This window comes from Sciurus carolinensis, chromosome 15 (genome assembly GCF_902686445.1).
Source record: "Sciurus carolinensis chromosome 15, mSciCar1.2, whole genome shotgun sequence".
Lineage (NCBI taxonomy): Eukaryota > Metazoa > Chordata > Mammalia > Rodentia > Sciuridae > Sciurus > Sciurus carolinensis.
Genome location: NC_062227.1, coordinates 73,728,227 through 73,747,295, shown reverse-complemented (window position 1 = coordinate 73,747,295; position 19,069 = coordinate 73,728,227). Strand labels below are relative to the sequence as shown.

General features: G+C 35.7%; 1 protein-coding gene across 1 annotated transcript in view; it reads right to left on the bottom strand.

Annotated features, from left to right (window-relative positions):
- Ccdc102b (coiled-coil domain containing 102B) overlaps positions 1-19,069 on the bottom strand; it is a 154,099-nt gene that overhangs the window by 2,386 nt on the left and 132,644 nt on the right. The gene's annotated exons all lie outside the window — the stretch shown is intronic.

The following is a 19,069-nucleotide window of genomic DNA, read 5'->3' as shown; positions in this document are numbered from 1 at the left end:
AAAGATACTCCATACAAAGGCAAATCACAAGCAAGGAAGAGTAGCTATATACTTAAGGTAAAAAAACTAAAAGAAAACATGACCACTATATAATGACAAAGGGATCAATTCAATAAGAGGAAATAACAGACACATGTATGTACCCAATACCAGAGCACTCAAATAAAGCTAAAGGAATTATACATAAAGAGAAAGGCAGACTCAAATATAATAATATTCGGGGATTTCAATACCTCACCCACTTCAACAGACACATCTACTACACCACAAAAAAAAAAAAAAAAAAAAAAAAAAAAAACAAATATCAGAGTTAAGTAACACTATTCACCAAATGAACCTAACATATTTACAGAACACTGCATCCAGCAGCTCCAGAATTCATATTCTAATCAGCACAAGGAACATGCTCCAGGTAGACCACAAAAAAGGACTCAACAAATTCACAACAAATCGAAACATTGCATGTGTTCTGTGACCACAATGGAATAAAACTAGAAATCAATAGGATGAACTTTAAATATCGTACAAATATGTGGGAAATAAACAAGCTCCTGACTTGCCAATGAGTCAATAAAGAAATCAAAATAGAAATCCAAAATTTTCTTGAAACAAATGAAAATAGAAAAATTCAATACCCAAACCAATCAGATACACCAAAAGCCATATTAAGATGAACACTTATAGCGATTAGCAACGACAGCCAAGAAAAAGATTACAAATTAACAACAATGTAACTTAAGGAACTACAAAACCAGTAATAAACCAAACTCAAAATGAATCAAAGGAAAGAAACAATAAAGATCAGAACACAAATATACAAATGAGACAGAAAAAGAAAAAAGGAAAGGAAGCACAAAGCACAAATGAAACAAAGAGTTGGTTTTATAAAGATAAACAAGGTTGATGAAACTTGAGGAGAAACTGGAAGAAAATAGGCCTGAACAGATAAAATCATAAAAAGAGATTTCAACTGATGCCACAGATGAAGGATCACTGGGGCCTGTTATGAACAGCTAGGCGTCGACACATCAGGAAGCCGGGCAGAAAGGGGCAAGCTTCTGGACACATACAACCTGCAAAAACTAAACCACGAAGACAAGGAAACCAAAGAGACGGCTGAGGAGAAGTCGGAATGGATCCGTGTATTCTTCCAGGGCTGCTAGGGCTCGACTGGAGAGGGAGGATGGCCCGCAGCAGCGACCTGCACAGCCGAGGGCTCCTCCTGGGGCGGGCGGCCGCGCACCTCCCTGGGCTCAGCACCCGACTGTAACTGGACAAAGAAACCAGGGGCTGCACAAGTCCTGAGTGGGCCGGAGCGCGGACCCGAGGCACGCCTGCGGGCACAAAAGGAAGCACAGCCAGCCTAAGGAGACCTGCGGTGTAGACAGGAAGCCCGAGTGTGGCGGCCACACCGCGCATGGGCCGCGGCCGCCAAGGCGAAGGCGGCCGCCAAGGCGAAGGCGCCACGCGGGCGGCCACCGCCCGTCTGCAGCGGCTCCTAGGAGCTCAGCGCGTCCCCACGCAGATGGCGGGGCAGTGGAAGGGGGACTGGGGCCCGAGGAGGAAGTGACCAGAAACAAAGCGGAAACGCCCTGGGGTGCCTGTACCGGAGACCGAGGCGGGCACAAAACACTTCCTGATCCGCTGGGCCTCTGGAACCCGGGGGACAGGCCCACCATGGCGGACACCCTGTAGGGGCCGCTGTGCAGCTGCAGCCCAGGGCGGATTCCCTGATCATGCGGCGGCACCCCAGGGCGGACACCCGGATCGCACTGCAGCACCCGAGGGCGGATACCCGGATCACACGGCAGCACCCCAGGGCGGATACCCGGATGGCGCGACCACACCCCAGGGCGGATACCCGGATTGCACGGCAGCACCCGAGGGCGGATACCCGGATGGCGCGACCACACCCCAGGGCGGATACCCGGATCGCACGGCAGCACCCGAGGGCGGATACCCGGATGGCGCGACCACACCCCAGGGCGGATACCCGGATCGCACGGCAGCACCCGAGGGCGGATACCCGGATGGCGCGACCGCACCCCAGGGCGGATACCCGGATGGCGCGACCGCACCTCAGGGCGGATACCTAGATCATGAAGCTCCTAAGCAACCCGGGCCTATCCTGCCCAGTTCCCACCCAGTTCTAGGAGATGGTAGCTGAGCGCTGCTGCACATGCTGGCGGCCAGGCGAGGAGCACAGGAACAGTGGCCACAAACACAAGACAAAAAATAAAAACAGAGACTGAAAGTCCACCCCCCGCCAGTAGATGGACCACCGTGGAGACCTGTATCTCTCGTTAGGAATTTTTCTTTTTTGTTTCTTTTTTTCATTTTTCTTTTTCCTACTTCTTTTTTCTCCATATTCCCATTTAGTACAGTTTTTAATTTTTAACATTTCTTTCATTCTTATCAAACAACATTTTATTGTATTGTAGTATTTACGTTTTTCATTGTGTGTGTGTGTGTGTGTGTGTGGTCTCACTGTCATCGTTTGAATGTGTCCTTCTGTAGATAGATATTCATATGACTTTACACATTAACAGCGCTCTCCTACACGTGCTCATTATTTAGCCTACATTAGACTTAGGTGGTGTACAATAATATGAAAGTTAAAGTTGTTTCCGTCTTGCATTTACTTGTTCTTTCATAGGTATGTTCTGGGTCCTCCTATCTCCCCTTCTTCATCCTCCTTTCCCATTAACAGTCTAAATCTTATTCCCTCCTCCTCTCTTTTTTCATCTTTACAACTGACACTTACTCCCTCTCCTCTGATCAACACTTCAAGCTTTCTCTTGCCATCTTACTATTTCTCTTACTTAAGAAACAGTAATCCTATTAAATAATAGAAATTATACAGACTATATAATTGCTAAACCAGTGGAGTTGTGATTATTAATAGGGGACAAGATAATAACACCTGTTGTCAAATTCCTGATCTAGTTCATGGTTTGGTTTTTTTTTTTTTTTTTTTTTTTTTTTTTTTTGGCACTGTTGTGAAAAGCTGACCTCACCATTCCTATATAGGCAGCAATTAGTGCTATACGTGTCAAAGTAGACAGCAGACATTTATCTTAAGGCTGTGCATTTGTTGCTGACATTAGTGCCATTCTGTTTCCCCCTCCCCCTAGAAGGGGTGGAAAGACATTGGGATACTTTAAGATCACAGAATTGAGGTCATGCAGCTGAAAAATACATCTCAACCAAGCAACAGTGACCCTCACTCCACAACACTCACACAATCTACTCCCATCTGAACTCTCTAACATTACTCCAACTCAAAGAACTGAAGAGACAGAAAACCTAAACCAATAACAAGGATGCAAGGAGGAACAGTCAGAGAAGGACCTCAGGTCCTACCTCTTGACATTTACTTATATATCAAATACAGAGAGAAATCCCAGAACAAATAAGATAATTACATATAAGAGGACATGTGAAGAAGAAAAAGGGGAACCCATTTCAATTGATGTGCAAATCCCTAACCTCTGAAAACATGAGGAAACAAACAAATCTTCCCCCAAATCCACAATCCCCCAACAAAGGATCCCACTGATACTAATGTGGATGAAATTCCAGAGAAAGATTACAAAAAAACTGATTATTAAATGTTCAATGAAATAAAAGAAGACCTACAAATGAGTTAAGAGAACAAATACGTGAGACAAAAGACTACTTCAATAAAGAAATAGAAACAGTGAAAACAAAACCAAAGCTCCTAGAAGTGAAAGACAATCAGTAAAATTAAAAATCCACTTGAAACCATCACCTACAGATTAGATTGCATAGAGAATAGAGCATCAGCCCTTGAAGACAGAACTTCAGACCTTGAAGATAGAGTATATGATCTTTAGCACATAGAATGTGATAAAGGGAAAAAACAATAGAACATGATCAGAATATACAAAAATGCTGGGACAACTTCAAAAGACCAAACTTGAAATATATTGAGATAGACAAGAACCTGGAGATATAAGCTAAAGGCAAAATTAACATTTCAATGAAATAGTTACAGAAAACTTTTCCCATATCAGAAATAAGCTAGACATCTAATATACAGGAGGCTTATAGGACCCCAAATAGACTGATTCAAAAGAGAAGCTCTCTAAGACATACCATAATCAAAATGCCTAACAGAAAATAAGGAAAAATATTAAAAACTGCAGGAGAGAAACATCAAGTCACATTTAGAGGCAAACCAATAAGGCTCATTTCTGATTTCTCAATTCAGACCCTAAAATCAAGGAAGACTTGGAATGAAAAATTTTAAGTTCTAAAAGTAATCAAGTGCCAGCCAAGGTTACTATACAAACAAAACTCAGTTTCAAATTTGAGAGGGAAACAAACTGTCCACAACAAAAAGAAACTAAAAGAATTCATGACCAAGAAACCAGCACTACAAAGAATATTCAAAGATAAACTACACACAGAGAAACTAAAAAGCAAACTGCAAAACTCCCAAATAGAAGAAAATCATTGGAAGAGTAATCCACTAAATGAGAACCATGATAGTATTAAATATAACAAAAAATCAAAATGGCAGGAAATCACAAACACATATCAATACTAACACTGAATGATAATGATCTCAACTCCCAAATTAAAAGACACAGGTTAGCAGAATGGATTTTCAAAAAAGAGCCAATGATATGCTATTTACAAATGACTCATAAGCAAAGACACACAGAGAATCTAAAGTTAAAAGGACAGAAAAAAAAATGGTTCATGCATACAGACCCTGAAAACAAGCAGGAGTAGCTATTTTTATATCTGACAAAATTAGCAGGAGTAGCTATTCTTACTTCTGGTTCTTTGAAAAGATAAGCAAGTTTGATAAGTCCATAGCCAAACACAGCAACAAAGAGAGAAGACCCAGATCAATAAAATTAGTGACAAAAAAGGAGATATCACCACAAACCCCTCAGAAATCCAGGGGTTACCAAAAACTATTTTGAAAATTTAAACTCCAGTAATCTCCAGTAATACTTATATTTAATACTTCAGTAATTTTCAAGAAAAAATTAACTAAAAGAGTTCAAGAAGGTCACTGCATCCTGGTAAAGGGCGAAATTCAACAAGAAGATAAAACAATAGTGAATATTCTCCAAATGTCATTGTACCCAACCAATCACATTTTTAAAAACTCCATGACACTAAATTTCAGATTGACCCAAACAAAATAATACTAGATGATTTCAGCACTCCATTATAACCAATAGACAGATCATCATAACATAAAATCAATAGATATCTCCAACCTAATTAATACTATAACTCAAATGGACCTAACAGACATCTACAGAATATTTCACCCCAAAACAGCTTATTCACTTTCTTCTCTGCAGCTCCTGAAACTTTATCGAAAATAGACCATATTCTAGGTCACAAAGCAAATCTTATCATATACAAAATATCAATATAATCCCATGCATCCTATCAGATCATAATGAACTGAAACTGGAAAGCAATGGCAATAAAAATAACATAAACCACATAAACACATAGGGACTGAACAATACTCTCTTAAATGAAGAATGAATCATAGAACAAATGAGACTAGATCTGAGGAAATTCTTAAAAATTAACAGAAGAGAGATACAAAATATAAAAATCTCCAGGAAAGTATGGAACATTTCCAAGAGGAAAACTTATATCATTGAGTGCCTACACTTTAAAAATAGAGAGATCCCAAATAAATAAACTTATGTTCTACCTTAAGGTCTTAGAAAAAGAAAAAACTAATTCCAAAATCAGTAGAAGACAGGAAACAATTAAGATCAGAGTCAAAATCAATGAACTTGAGAATTTAAAAAAATGCACAGGATCAATTCAAGAAAGAGTTGATTATTTGAAAAGATAAATTGTGATGGGCTGACAGATCTGCCTCCATGAGAACGTTATAGGCCAGACTATAAGGGAAATGACTAAACAGATGCCATTTTGCTCTGAGACTCCATGTTATGTAGCGAAATAAGTTTCTCCCTTGGGAGCACCCCACCTCTGTACCCATCATCAGTTACTTAGTGTGACATGTTTAACAACACAAAATGACAGTTCTTATGTAATAAAAATTGCTCTCTTTTGATCCCTATTGCTCCTAACCAATGTACCATGTAAACAGTAATTGTGTGATTGCTAGCAACCATTCTTTAGTTTGTACCTAGGTGACCCATTTCCCCTTCTGTCGATGATCTCATGATGTTAGTTTGTAATTTCAAATCATAGCAACAGACATTTACAATTGATATGATTTTTGGTATAAGAACCCCTACAACCCTGTGGTCGGGACTGTTTTCCCAGTAGCCCTTTTCTGAGGAGGCATTGTGTGAGAGAGTCAGCTAGCCAGCTTAATAAAGACTGTAAAATTTGGACTTCTCAGTGGTGATTGGTCTGTTCTTAAGTTGCGCCCCATAACAAAATAAGATTGATATACCCTTTTTGAAACTATTAGACAGTGAAGACTGAAATCAATAAAATTAGAGATGAAAAAGGAGATTTCACCACAGACCCCTCTAAAATTCAGAGGATTATGAGTCCATTTTGAACATTTGTACTCCTATAAACTGGAAAATCTAGAAGACACTGAGAAATTTCTAGACATACATGAACTGCCCAAATTCAACCACGAAGATATAGAAAACCTAAACAGATTGATATCATGTAATGAAATTGAAACAATTAAAAGACTTCAAAATAGAAAAGGACAGAACCAAATAGATTCTCAACTGAATTCTGCCAGACTGCCAAAGAACAACTAACACCTATCCTTCTCAAAGTATTCCACGAAATTAATAGGGAGGGAACACTTGCAAATACATTCTATGAAGCCAGTATAGCCCTGATACCAAAACCAGACAAAGATTCATCAAGAAAAGAAAAGTACAGACCAATATCCCTGATGAACATAAATGCAAAAATCCTTAATAAAATATTAACAAAACACATTTAAAAATACTTCAAAAAGATAATGCACCGTAATCAAATGTATTTCATTTTAGGGATGCAAGGTTGGTTCAACATATGCACATCAATAAATGTAATTCACCCCTTAAATACAATTAAAAACAAGTATCACATCATCATTTCAATAGATGCAGAAAAGACCTTTGATAAAATCTATCTCCCATTCATGTATAAATGCTGGAGAAGTTAGAGATAGAAGGAATGTATCAACATCATAAAGACCATTTTGGAAAAACCCAAAGCCAACATCATATTAAATGGAGAAAAACTATGTTTTCCCTCTGAAATCAGGAACAAGACAAAGCAATCTGCTCTCACCATTTTCATTCAATAATCCTTGAAACATTATCCAGAGTGATCAGGCAAGAAAAGGAAATGAAAGAGATACACATAGGAAAAGAAATAATCAAACTATATTTATTTGCTGGTGTCATGATCCTAACCTGGAGCACTCCAAAAAATGCCACCAGAAGACTTCTGTAGCTTATAAATGAGTTCAGGAAATTAGCAGGATAAAAGATCAATACTCATAAATCAATAAGTTTCTCATACTCCAACAGTGATTTAACCAAGGAAGAAATCAGGAAAAACTGTATCATTCATAACAACCTAAACAACAACTATATATATATATATATATATATATATATGAAACCAAGGAGATGAAAGACTGCTGCAATGAAAATTATAGAACACTGAAGAAAGAAATGGAAGACCTTATAGATGGAAAGACATCCCATGTTCATGGATAGTCAGAATTAGTATTGTTAATATGGCCATACTACCAAAAGCAATATACAGACTTGCTGCAATCCCCATCAGAATACCAATGGCATTCTTAATAGAATTAGAAAAAAAAATGCTTACACTTATTTGGAAGAATAAGGGACAAGAAATTTCAGAAACAACACTGAGGAAGAAGAGCAAAGCAAGAGACATCACAATATCTGATCTGAAATTATACTACAGAGCTACAGTATGGTTAGAATCAAAATAGATATTAAGATGAAAGGAATAGAATAGAAGAAAAAGATACAAACTCACATACTTAGTCATTTGATACTTGAAAAAGGTGCCAAAAATATATTCTGGAAAAAAGAAAATCCTTCACACAACGGTGCTTGGAAAACTGCATATCTGTATGCAGAAGAATGACACTAGATCCCTATCTTTCACCCTGCATGACTATCAAATGGAAATGGATAAAAGACTTAGAAAGTAGACCAGAAACCTTACAACTGCTAGAAGAAAACATAGGGTCAACATTCCATCATATTGTTCCTGGCACTGACTTCCTTAACAAGCCCCCAAAGCATAAAAATAAAATGAAGAATCAATAAGAGGATGTAATCAAACAAACAAATTTTTTTTTCTGTACAACAAAGGAAGCAATTAAGAGCATGAAGAGTGAGCCTGCAGAACAAAAGATGTTTGCCAGCTACTCCTCTGATAGTGTATATCCAGAGTCTATTATCCAGAATATATAAAAAAAACTCACAAAAGTTAACACTAAAAACACACACACACAAATATAAAATCAATAAGTGGACAAAAACTAAACAAACTTTTCAAAAGAAGGAATATAAACGGCCAGCAATTATATGAAAACATGATTAACATCTCTAGCAATCAAGAAAATGCAAATCAAAACTACACTAAGATGCCATCTTATTCCAGTCAGAATAGCAATGAGCAAGAACACAAACCATAATAAATTCTGTTGGGAAAAGGTACAATTTTACATTGTTGGTTGGACTGAGACTGGTATATCCACTCTGGAAAGCAGTATGGAGAATCCTCAGAAAACTAGAGATGTAACCACCCTATGACCCAACTATCCCACTCATTGTTTGTGTCTTTATTTTTTCCCAAAAAGATCTAAAATTGGCATACTATAGAGATACAACAACCTCAATGTTTATAGCAGCATAATTCACAATGGCTAAATTATGAAATCAACCCAGGTGCGAGTCAAAAGATCACTGGATTGAGAAATTGTGATATATGTACACAGTAGAGTTCTACCCAGCCATAAAGAAGAATTAAATTATGGCATTTGCTGATAAATGAATGGAAATGGAGAATATCATGTGAAGTGAAACAAGTCAAACTCAGAACCTCCATGGTTCTCTATATGTGTACATACTAGAATAAAAAAAAGGAACTGAGGAGGGAAGGATAGAATATAATAAAAATAAAGATATCAGTACTGTAGAAGGAGATCAAGAGGCCAAATGGAGGGAAGGGAAGTAATGTGGCATGAATTCTTAAAAAATCATGTTCTGTGCATATATAAATATACCACAGGGAATTTCATCTTTATGCATAAGTAAAAAGAACCAACCAGATACAAATAAGTAGAAAAGCAAAAGGAAGTCTAACAGAGTAGAGGGAGAGAAGTCAGGAGAAGGGAAAAGGGAGACATCACAATCTAAAATCAAATTCCTTGAATGTATGAGTTTGTTGGGATGAGCCCAACTATTATGCCTACTATAAAGTGCTAATTTAAAAAAGAAAGAGTAAAAAAGAGAGTCTTCCAGGTACTGGAGAATGATATTAATCAAATGATGTCATGAGCATGTATGAATATGGCATAATAAGTCTTACCATTGTGAATAATTATGATGTACCAATCAAAGGAATGAAGTCTCCCAACAATGAAAAGTCTAGGATTTGATGGTTTCACTGCTGAAATGCATAAAACACTTAAAGGGAAGTTAACACAAATTTTTCTCATACTATCCTAATAAAATGAAGAGGAAGCTCTACCAAATTCACTCTACAATTCTAAAATTACTATGATACCAGAGACATACACAACAACAAAGGAATCTGCAAACAAACATCCCTGATGAACATAGGTGCAAAAATACTAGCAAACTGAATCCAACACCACATTAAAAATATTATATGTCAAGGTCAAATGGGATCTATCTTAGGAATGCAAGGGTGGTTCAACATACTCAGTAAGGTTATACAGCATGATAACAGATTAAAGAGCAAAATCCTGAATGGACATAGAAGAAACATTGAATAATACTAAATATCCCTGCATAATAAAACCCTCAATTAATTAGGTATAAAGGAAATATATTTCAACACAGCAAAGATTCTACATGATAAACCCATAGTCAATATTGTACTGATGGAGGAAAAACTGAAAACATTTCCTCTAAGACATAGAACAAAACATGAATGTTCATGTTCACTATATTCGAAGCAGTACTGGAAGTCTTAGAGTACTTGGGCCAAAGAAAGAAATAAAGGAAAGCCAAATTAGAAAGGAGGAAACCAAATTTCCCTGTTTGCAAATAGTATAATTCTTATGTAGAAAATACTCATGACTCCCCCAAATCAACTATATAAAGTGATAAGTAAATTCACTAAAGTTGTGATATAGACTTAACAGACAAAAAGTAGCTTTCTTGTATTCAAATAATAAGCTAAAAAAGAATCAAAGAAGCAATTTTGTTATAATAGCTACAAAATAATATAAAATACCTAAATTCAACCAAGAAAAAAAAATTTACAATGCAAATGATTAAATCTCATCAAAGAAATTATAAAGGACACATAAAATTGGAAAGATATTTCATCATCAAGAATTGGAAGAATCAGCATTGTTAAAATGTCCATATTATCCAAAGTGATCTACATATCCAAAGCAATCCTCATCAAAATACCTGTGCTATTCTTAACAAAACTACCAAAAAACTGTCATCAAGTTCATATGGAACCACTTAAGACCCATAATAACCAAAACAACACTAAGTATAGAGAGCAAAGAAGGAAATAGCATAATACTTGCCTTGAAAATGTTTTACAAATTTATAGCCATCAAAACAGCATGATACCAGCAAAACAAAAATAAAAAACAAGACACATAGCTACAAGAAACACAAGAGAAAATCTATAAATTAATCCACATGTTGATGCCCTACAATTTTTGACAAAGATACCAAGAATATACTTTTCTTATTGGAGAAAGAACAATCTTTTCAGTAAATGGTATTGGGAAATTGTAATATAAATATACAGAAGAATGAATATGGACCCCCCACCTTTCACTTCATACAAAAATTCATGCAAAATTGATGAAGCTCCCATAAGATACAGAACTATGAAACTACTAGGTGAAAATTAGGGAAACTACTTCAAGACATTGGTATATGCAAGGATTTTTTTTTTTTTTTTTTGGATAAGATCCCAAATTCACAAGCAACAAAAGCAAAAGTAGATGAATGGAATTTTATTAAACTTAAATACTTCTGTATAGCAAAGGAAACAATCAACAAAATTAAAAGACAACCTATAATATAGCAGAAGATACTTGCAAACTAGTCATCTGAAAAGGGGTTAGTAACATATCCAGAATGTAAAAGGAACTTTCAAGCAAAATAATAATACCTAATTTTGAAAGGGAAAAATAATTTGAATAGACACTTTCCCAAAGGGTTAAAAATTGGTCAAAACATATATGAAAAAATGCTCAACCACCAATCATCAGGGAAATGCAAGTCAAAAGCACAATGAGTTATGAGTCTTGTCACCCCAGTTAGAATAATTTGTACTGAAAAGACCAAAGATAACAAAGGGAATGAAATCAGTATGCTGGATGATGACCTGCAATCCCATGCTTATTTCAACATGTTTCCCAGTGGCAAAAACACAGAATTGCCCGAGATTTTCACACAGCTGTCCACTGATAGATGAATGCATGAAAATATGGTGTGTATATACACACTATTATATTATTCAGCTCTAAAATCCTGTCATTTGTGGCAATGTGAATAGAACTGTAAAGATAAACACTGCACCTTCTCAGTCATTTCTGGAAGCTAAATATTAGACCACACAGGAGGAAGAGCAGAAGTCATTAAGTTACAAGGGAGGGGCAGGAAGGAGGCTAGAGAGAAGGTGGGTGGTTATTTGAGGAGGTAATTAAAATGCTCTGTAGCACATTAGATAATACATTCTACAACATCTGATTTCACATTTTGGAACAGCTAGAGGGAAAGAGTTTGAAATTTCTTGACATATAGATATGACGATGTTTGATAACATGCATATAGTGATTACCCTGACTTGATCATTGCACTTCATATATATGTACAGAATTACGATACTTTTCACCATAAATAAGTACAAGTGCTTTATTTGAATAAAAAGTTAAAATTTAAAAAAAAAATAGTTGTAGGTGGACACAGTACCCTTATTTTATTTATTTACTTTTATGTGGTACTGTGGATCAAACCCAGTGCCTCACATATGCTAGGCAAATCCTCTACCACTTGACCCACAATCCCAGCCCAAAAGTTAAAATTTTTAAAAAGAAATTATTAGTAGCTTTTTAGCTCCAAATTCTAATTCTGAGCTTTGTATTCTAGTTCTGACTTCATTTATTCTCTGGATGACTTAAGAAATTTTCATCTACCTATGTGGACAATTTGTTCTCTAATCTGACAGAGATTGTGAGAAGTGGAATTAATCATATTTATTGGAATTTCTTTACATATCAATATATGATGTAGAGGAGAAATGTGACATAATATAAAAAAATTACATATATTTCTCTTCTATATCTGAGTATATACTCAAATGTCAAAGTAATTCAAGTCATAAATCTGCATAGTGAACAAACACTTTATAAGAGAAAAATTGCTAGCACCTAGTCTTGGTTCCTTCACTTAGTCATTGGCTAATTTGGGACAAGACACTTAATTTTCTATTACTAAGTTTTCTTAATAGTAAAACTAGTAAGAGAATACTAGCACCATCAAATGTGTGGCATTGAAAGAACTGAATAAGATCAAATATTCAAAATGCTTCGTAAAGCACTTAACATTTTTAAAATATAAGCCATTTTGAAACAATTTCTTAGGATAAAAATTGTAAATTACTTGTTTTTAACTTATTAATTTTAAATGGCTTGATTTAAAGTATTATTGTACAGTTTATATAACATTATAAAGTATGTTTCTATGCATTTTAAATTCTAAAAGAAAAATTAGCCTAAGTGATCATTAAGCAATATGTTAGACTTCAATAATGTCTTTTGAGATGAATTTTGATACAAAAATCTAAAAATCGCTTTTTCATGTACAAATAATTGTACCATTATCGTAGAAAATGTTCTGTTCTCAAGAGATGCTCTGACTTCTTAAAAACAGGAAACACAAATTACATTTTTGGCACTAGATCTCTTTTGCCAATTAAATATAATAAACTAAGGAACTACATTTTAGATGATGTGGTTTGACATTCCAAGTGCCTCTTTGGGGATATGAGGTGAATATAGTATTTCAGAATTCAATTTAGAACATGACATTCCTTTAATTATTAAGATAATTCTTAAACTTTCAAACAATCACTACATCTCCTAGAATGGAAATAATAAAGATGCAACAAAAATCAGCAACTTAGTGATGAAAATTGATTTTATGAAAGTACATATATTGCTAGACAAGGAAAAATATGATGTCAAAACTTGTGAAATTATACACTTTTCAAAGAAACTGATTCAACACCTAATAAAGATACAGATATAACAAAGTTTATTAATTAAGTAGTGAATGAATGAAGTCTAAATCTTAAAATAAGAATTTAGAAAGGGATGATTTTGACAGAAGTAAAAAGAGAGTTTAAGCAATGACTTCTATTTTACTAGTTTAAGATGTACCAATGGTTTAATATCTGTTCATGATACATATAAAAACTTAAAGGTCCTGTGAAAATAAGGACATCATTGAAAGCATAAGGTGTTTTATTTAATTTTCATTTTGTAAAATTATCTGTCATATTCTTTTCCAAGAATCACATGAAAACCCACCACCTTAAAAGGCATTCATCTAAATGCAAGTTAAAATAATGAAAGAAAAATCAGATACTATTTTATGTTTTCAGAGATTACTGTAAAAAATTCTAACAATTTTATGAAATTGAAATAGAATCCCAGTAACTGTCTTCTAATGACTAAGAGAAAATCCTAAAATATTTTGAATCTAACTCTACACTTTTAATCAATAATGGTTTCCACTGTTATATAAATTTTGAATGACGTAGAAATTATTGAAAAATCTTTTCTGAAAATTTTAATGGAAATGTATATTCTTATCAGAGTAAGCACTGAAATAATTCTTGATTTAGTGATCTTTGATTTTATACATATTAAACAATGCAATGAAAAATACATAAATATCCAACCTTTCTATTTCTTTAACAAATATTTATTGTCTCTTTTATGGATCTGAAACCAAGGAAATGATGAATATATCATTTTCAAAATAAAAGCAAATGCATAAATAGAACTTGAATCATTTTTCAAAAGGAAAAATCTACATTCTATGAAAAAGAATGTCGAAGTTAGAACTCAAAGTTCAAAACAGCAGAAAAGCAAAATCAAGGGTAAAGCTTCACAAGCAAAGCAAAGCAGCTAAGAAAGAGGTCTGAAGGTTTTAAGAGCTAATGACTTGTCTAATCACAGAACATCAGGATTTGCAGTCAACATGGCAGGTGAGCATATTGAACAAGAGTCCCCAGTTCACTAAAAGTAAGTGTAAAATCTGAGAATCACTTGAGTTGTGCAAATGAGTTGTTTTGATCATTCCTAAGCTTAAACTATTGAGACATTTTCTAAACAAAATTCTTCTGTCTCCTTGATTTCCAGCAGTGGTTCTTGCTTGATACCATTGCTTTCTTAAAAAAAAAAAAGAAAAAAAAAAAAAAACTCAATTGTCACTTCAAATGCTGGCAGATCAAAATAGCGTAGTATTAATTTTTTTAATCAAGTTTTACCCAAATGATAATAATTTTGTAAATGGTCCTGACCAACAGAGAAAACTCCTAGGAAAATGCACTATATACCATTCTATAGGCCAGAGAAAGTTAGCTAGGACCAACGTGAATGTCCAATAGTGCATGTGCAAATACTCAAAATTTTCATTTTTGACAAGTCAGAAGAAAGGCTTCAATGCACATTCTGTGATTTTGCAGGGAAGAGGCCAAAGGAAGGAAGCTTTGCTAAGTCCTAGCGTTAGGAGGTTGTCACCCTTACTGGACTCCTGATGAAGGGCTGTGTAGGTATTCCTTATTCTAACAATAATCCTGAAAGTTTGGACATGCTACACATTAGGAGATTGGGGTTCCAAGAATCAGCAGGCAGTCCCAAGGCGGGCATGAAGTCCAGGCACAGTTCCTCTAAAGTTCTTTAATTCCATTCCTGGTTTTGTTCTACCTAACCCATGCTACCAGATAGATATATGGATCCTTTTATTAAAGTACCAACCATATTCTGAATTCACTGGGTTGCTCTACAAGAAAGGTTTTCTTTGTGTTTTGCTTTGTTTTGACATGTTTAAGGGCTTTTCCTCTTTATTCTCTGACTGCAAACAATTTAGCAGAGAGAAAGTTTCTGTCAATTCAAAAGTCTGGCAAATCAAATTTAATTTAATTCATATTATTGAAGTCATCCCCTATATCTTTTAACTCTCTTTCTCTAAGCATTTTAGAATCACAAATAAGAATTGCAGAAAACTCCCTTCAAAATGAAAGGTCTACTTCTAAGCCTTCTGTAGTTAAATATAGCCCAGTGGCACCTCTCTCCCTCTTTGACCAAAAGTCAACAGCACAACAAATTATTTTAGTGATATGTGGCATCTCATATATTTTACTTTAATTTCATTTTAAATCTTTGGAGAATTTCTAAAAGTAAAAACTACTTTACTAGTTTGAAGCACATGTGTGCCAATGTTAAAGATAAGAAGGAAGCCAAAATGTTTTTGATATTGAATGTGAATCAAAAGCAATATAAACCATTTTGAAATACCCGCCCCCCCATTCATCTGCTCGATCGCCTGCCATCTGCCTGCATATCACCTGCCATTTGAGTGCAAATCACTCATTGACCACCACCTATCATCCGCCATTTGCCTGCCTCTTGCCTGCCCATTACCTGCCATTCATCTATCCCTTACCCACCACCTGAAGTCCAACCAACTGATCATCTGCCATTAGCCTGCAGACCTTCCGCAGACTGCCAGCAGGTTGTCTGCTGCCCACTATTGGGTGGAAGTCCATTGTCACGGTACCTGCAGGTTTGGTAACATGCAGCCCCTGCCATCTTGGGACACCAGCCAGGACCTGCAGGTTTACTACCACCCATCTTGGGGTGTGACCACCTTGATCTAGGGACACAGGCAGGGCCTGGAGATATAGTAGGGTAGCTTCAGGTCTGGTTGCACCTGATGTCTTTCTGTCTGGTGTAGAAATGGCTGCCATCTGGCTGCCTCTTTGCAGGGTCACTCCTTTCTGTAAGCGCATCCCTGGTGATCTAGCTGCAAGTTGAAAGGACACTGAGATCTTGGGACTACAGCAAGGCAGAGGATGGGGAATCTGAAGCCCAGGTCCCTCAGATTGCAGCTGGGTTTGCATGGAACAGTCTGGGTCTGGCAAGTCTGTGAAAAGCCAGAAACAAGGGGCATTTCCTCAGGCGGGGGTGGAGGCAGTACAAGATGAAGAAACTGGAGAACACTGGGCTCTCTCCAGCTCAGTGAGACCTGAAGTGTGCAGGGATGGAAGGGGCCAGCTACAATGGGTGGGAAGACTAGAAGAGGATGTGGGGGCATCTTGCTATCAGCTTACCCACCCAACCAGTGCAGCACCCACTGAACTGGAGTATTCAACATCAAACTTCAAACAATCCACCTATCAGCAGAGAAGAGAAGCTGGGAAAAATTTTGAAAGCCAACGGAAGTAATCATCTAATTTTCTATTGAGACTTTGCTTTTTTTCCCCTCTCTCTCACATCTCTACCATCTTTGAATTCAAATATTTTTCATGCATCAATTTATTGAGGAATGGAATTTCTGAATAGTATATTAGTATACTATTCAGAATAGTATATTCTGAATAGTGTTGTGCAGTCTTATATTTTTACTTTTTTTTTTAAATCTCTATTTTTTCTCTTACCTATCTGTGACCCTGGATTCTTTCTTACTTCTCTCATACTAACAGCCAACCTCTATTAATTCCTCCTTCATTCTTACTATAATTTTTTACTTCTATCTTCTCTCCTTCTCCCTCATAAACATCACATCTTACACTATTTCTGTTCCTTCATGGTTCATCATTTGAAATGGTAAACCCTTTAGCAAACTTACTGTTTATATTGTTGACAATAATTGAATACTCCATTTCTGTTTATTGTGACAAAACTGCAAATGCCTTAATAGCAACCATTTGACTTAAGGTGTTATATTGTTTGCACTGGGTGTTAACATTGGTCTCCCCCTTAAAGGTGAGGAACTTGGAGCCTTTGGGGACACTATAAGACTACAGAGTAGAATCTGTACTGCCTCAGCTCCATACTGCTAGACGAGAAGACACACAAACAACATAAAAAAGCAAGGGAACAAAGTACCTCAAACAAACCAAGATGATGTCCCAACAACAGAATCCATAGACAACACAGTAGAAGAAACATCAGAGAAGGAGTTTAGAAAATATATAATCAGACTGATCTTAAAATAAAGGATGGTATCAGAGAGAAAATACAGGAGTAAAAGATCACTTCAACAAAGATGCAGAGATTATAAAGGAGAATCAAGTAGAAATTCTCAAAATGAAGGAAACAATAAACCAAATTAAAAATTCCATGGCAAGTATCACCAACGGACTAGACCACGTGGAAGACAGAACCTCAGACAATGAAGACAAAATATATACTCTTGAAGATAAAGTCTATTGCACAGAGAAGATGGTAAGAAACAATGAACAGAAACTCCAAGAAATATGGGATAACATGAAAAGACCGAATTTAAGATTTATTGGAATAGACGAAGGAGTGGAGATACAAACCAAAGGAATAAAATATTAAAATCAGAAAACTTCCCAAATCTAAAGAATGAAATTGAAAATTAACTACAACATTTACATTTATAGGACCCCAAATGTTCAAAATTGCAGCAGATTCATAGCAAGGCATATTTTAATGAGAAAGACTAATATACAGAATAAGGATAGAATTTTAAAAATTGTAAGAGAAAAAAATCAAATTACAAGTAGGGGAAAACCAATTCAAATGTCAACTGATTTCTCAACCCAAACCTTCAAAGCTAGGAGGTCATGAAACAACGTATTTCAAGCTCTGAAATAAAATGGATGCCAACTGAGAATTTTATGTCCAGCAAAATTAAGCTTCAGATTTGAATATGAAATAAAAACCTCTGTGATTAAAAAAAAGTTAAAAGAATTTAGAGCTAGAAAACCTGCACAACTGATCATTCTCAGCAAAATATTCCATGAAGAGACAATGAAAAAAAAAAAATGAAAAGGCAGTAAAGGGTGGAACTACACCAAAGGAAGGTCAATCAAAGGAGAAACTAAGTCAAGTTAAAAACCAAAAATAAACCAAAATGATTGTGAATACAAATCATATCTCAATAATAATAACTCTGAATATTAATGACCAAAACTCATAAATCAAAACACATAGATTGTCAGAATGGATTGAAAGAAAAAAACCCAAAAATATGGTGTCAAGAGACACACCTCCTAGGAAAAGACATCCACAGACTAAAGGTGAAAGGATGGGGAAAAACATACCATGCACATGGACTCAGTAAAAATGCAGGGGTTTCCATTCTCATATCAGGTAAAGTGGACTTCAAACCAAAGTCAGAAGGGATAAAGAAAGACATTTCATACTGCTTAAGGGAATCATACACCAAAAAGACAAAATGATCATAAATATGTTTGCCCCAAAGGAACATCTACATACATCAAACTAACCCTTCTCAATTTCAAAAACCAAACAGACCACAACACAACACTACTATGTGACTTTAACATGCCTCTCTCACCACTGGATAGATCTTCCAAACAAAAACTAAACAAAGAAACAATAGAATTAAATAATACAATAAATGATTTAGACTTAATAGACATATATAGAGTATTTCATCCATCCATCATTGAGTGAATACAAATTCTGCTCAGTGGCACATGGATCCTTCTCTAAAATAGGTCATATGTTATGCCACAAAGCAACTCTCAGCAAATACAAAAAAATAGAAATAGTACCCTGCATTCTATCAGATCATAATGG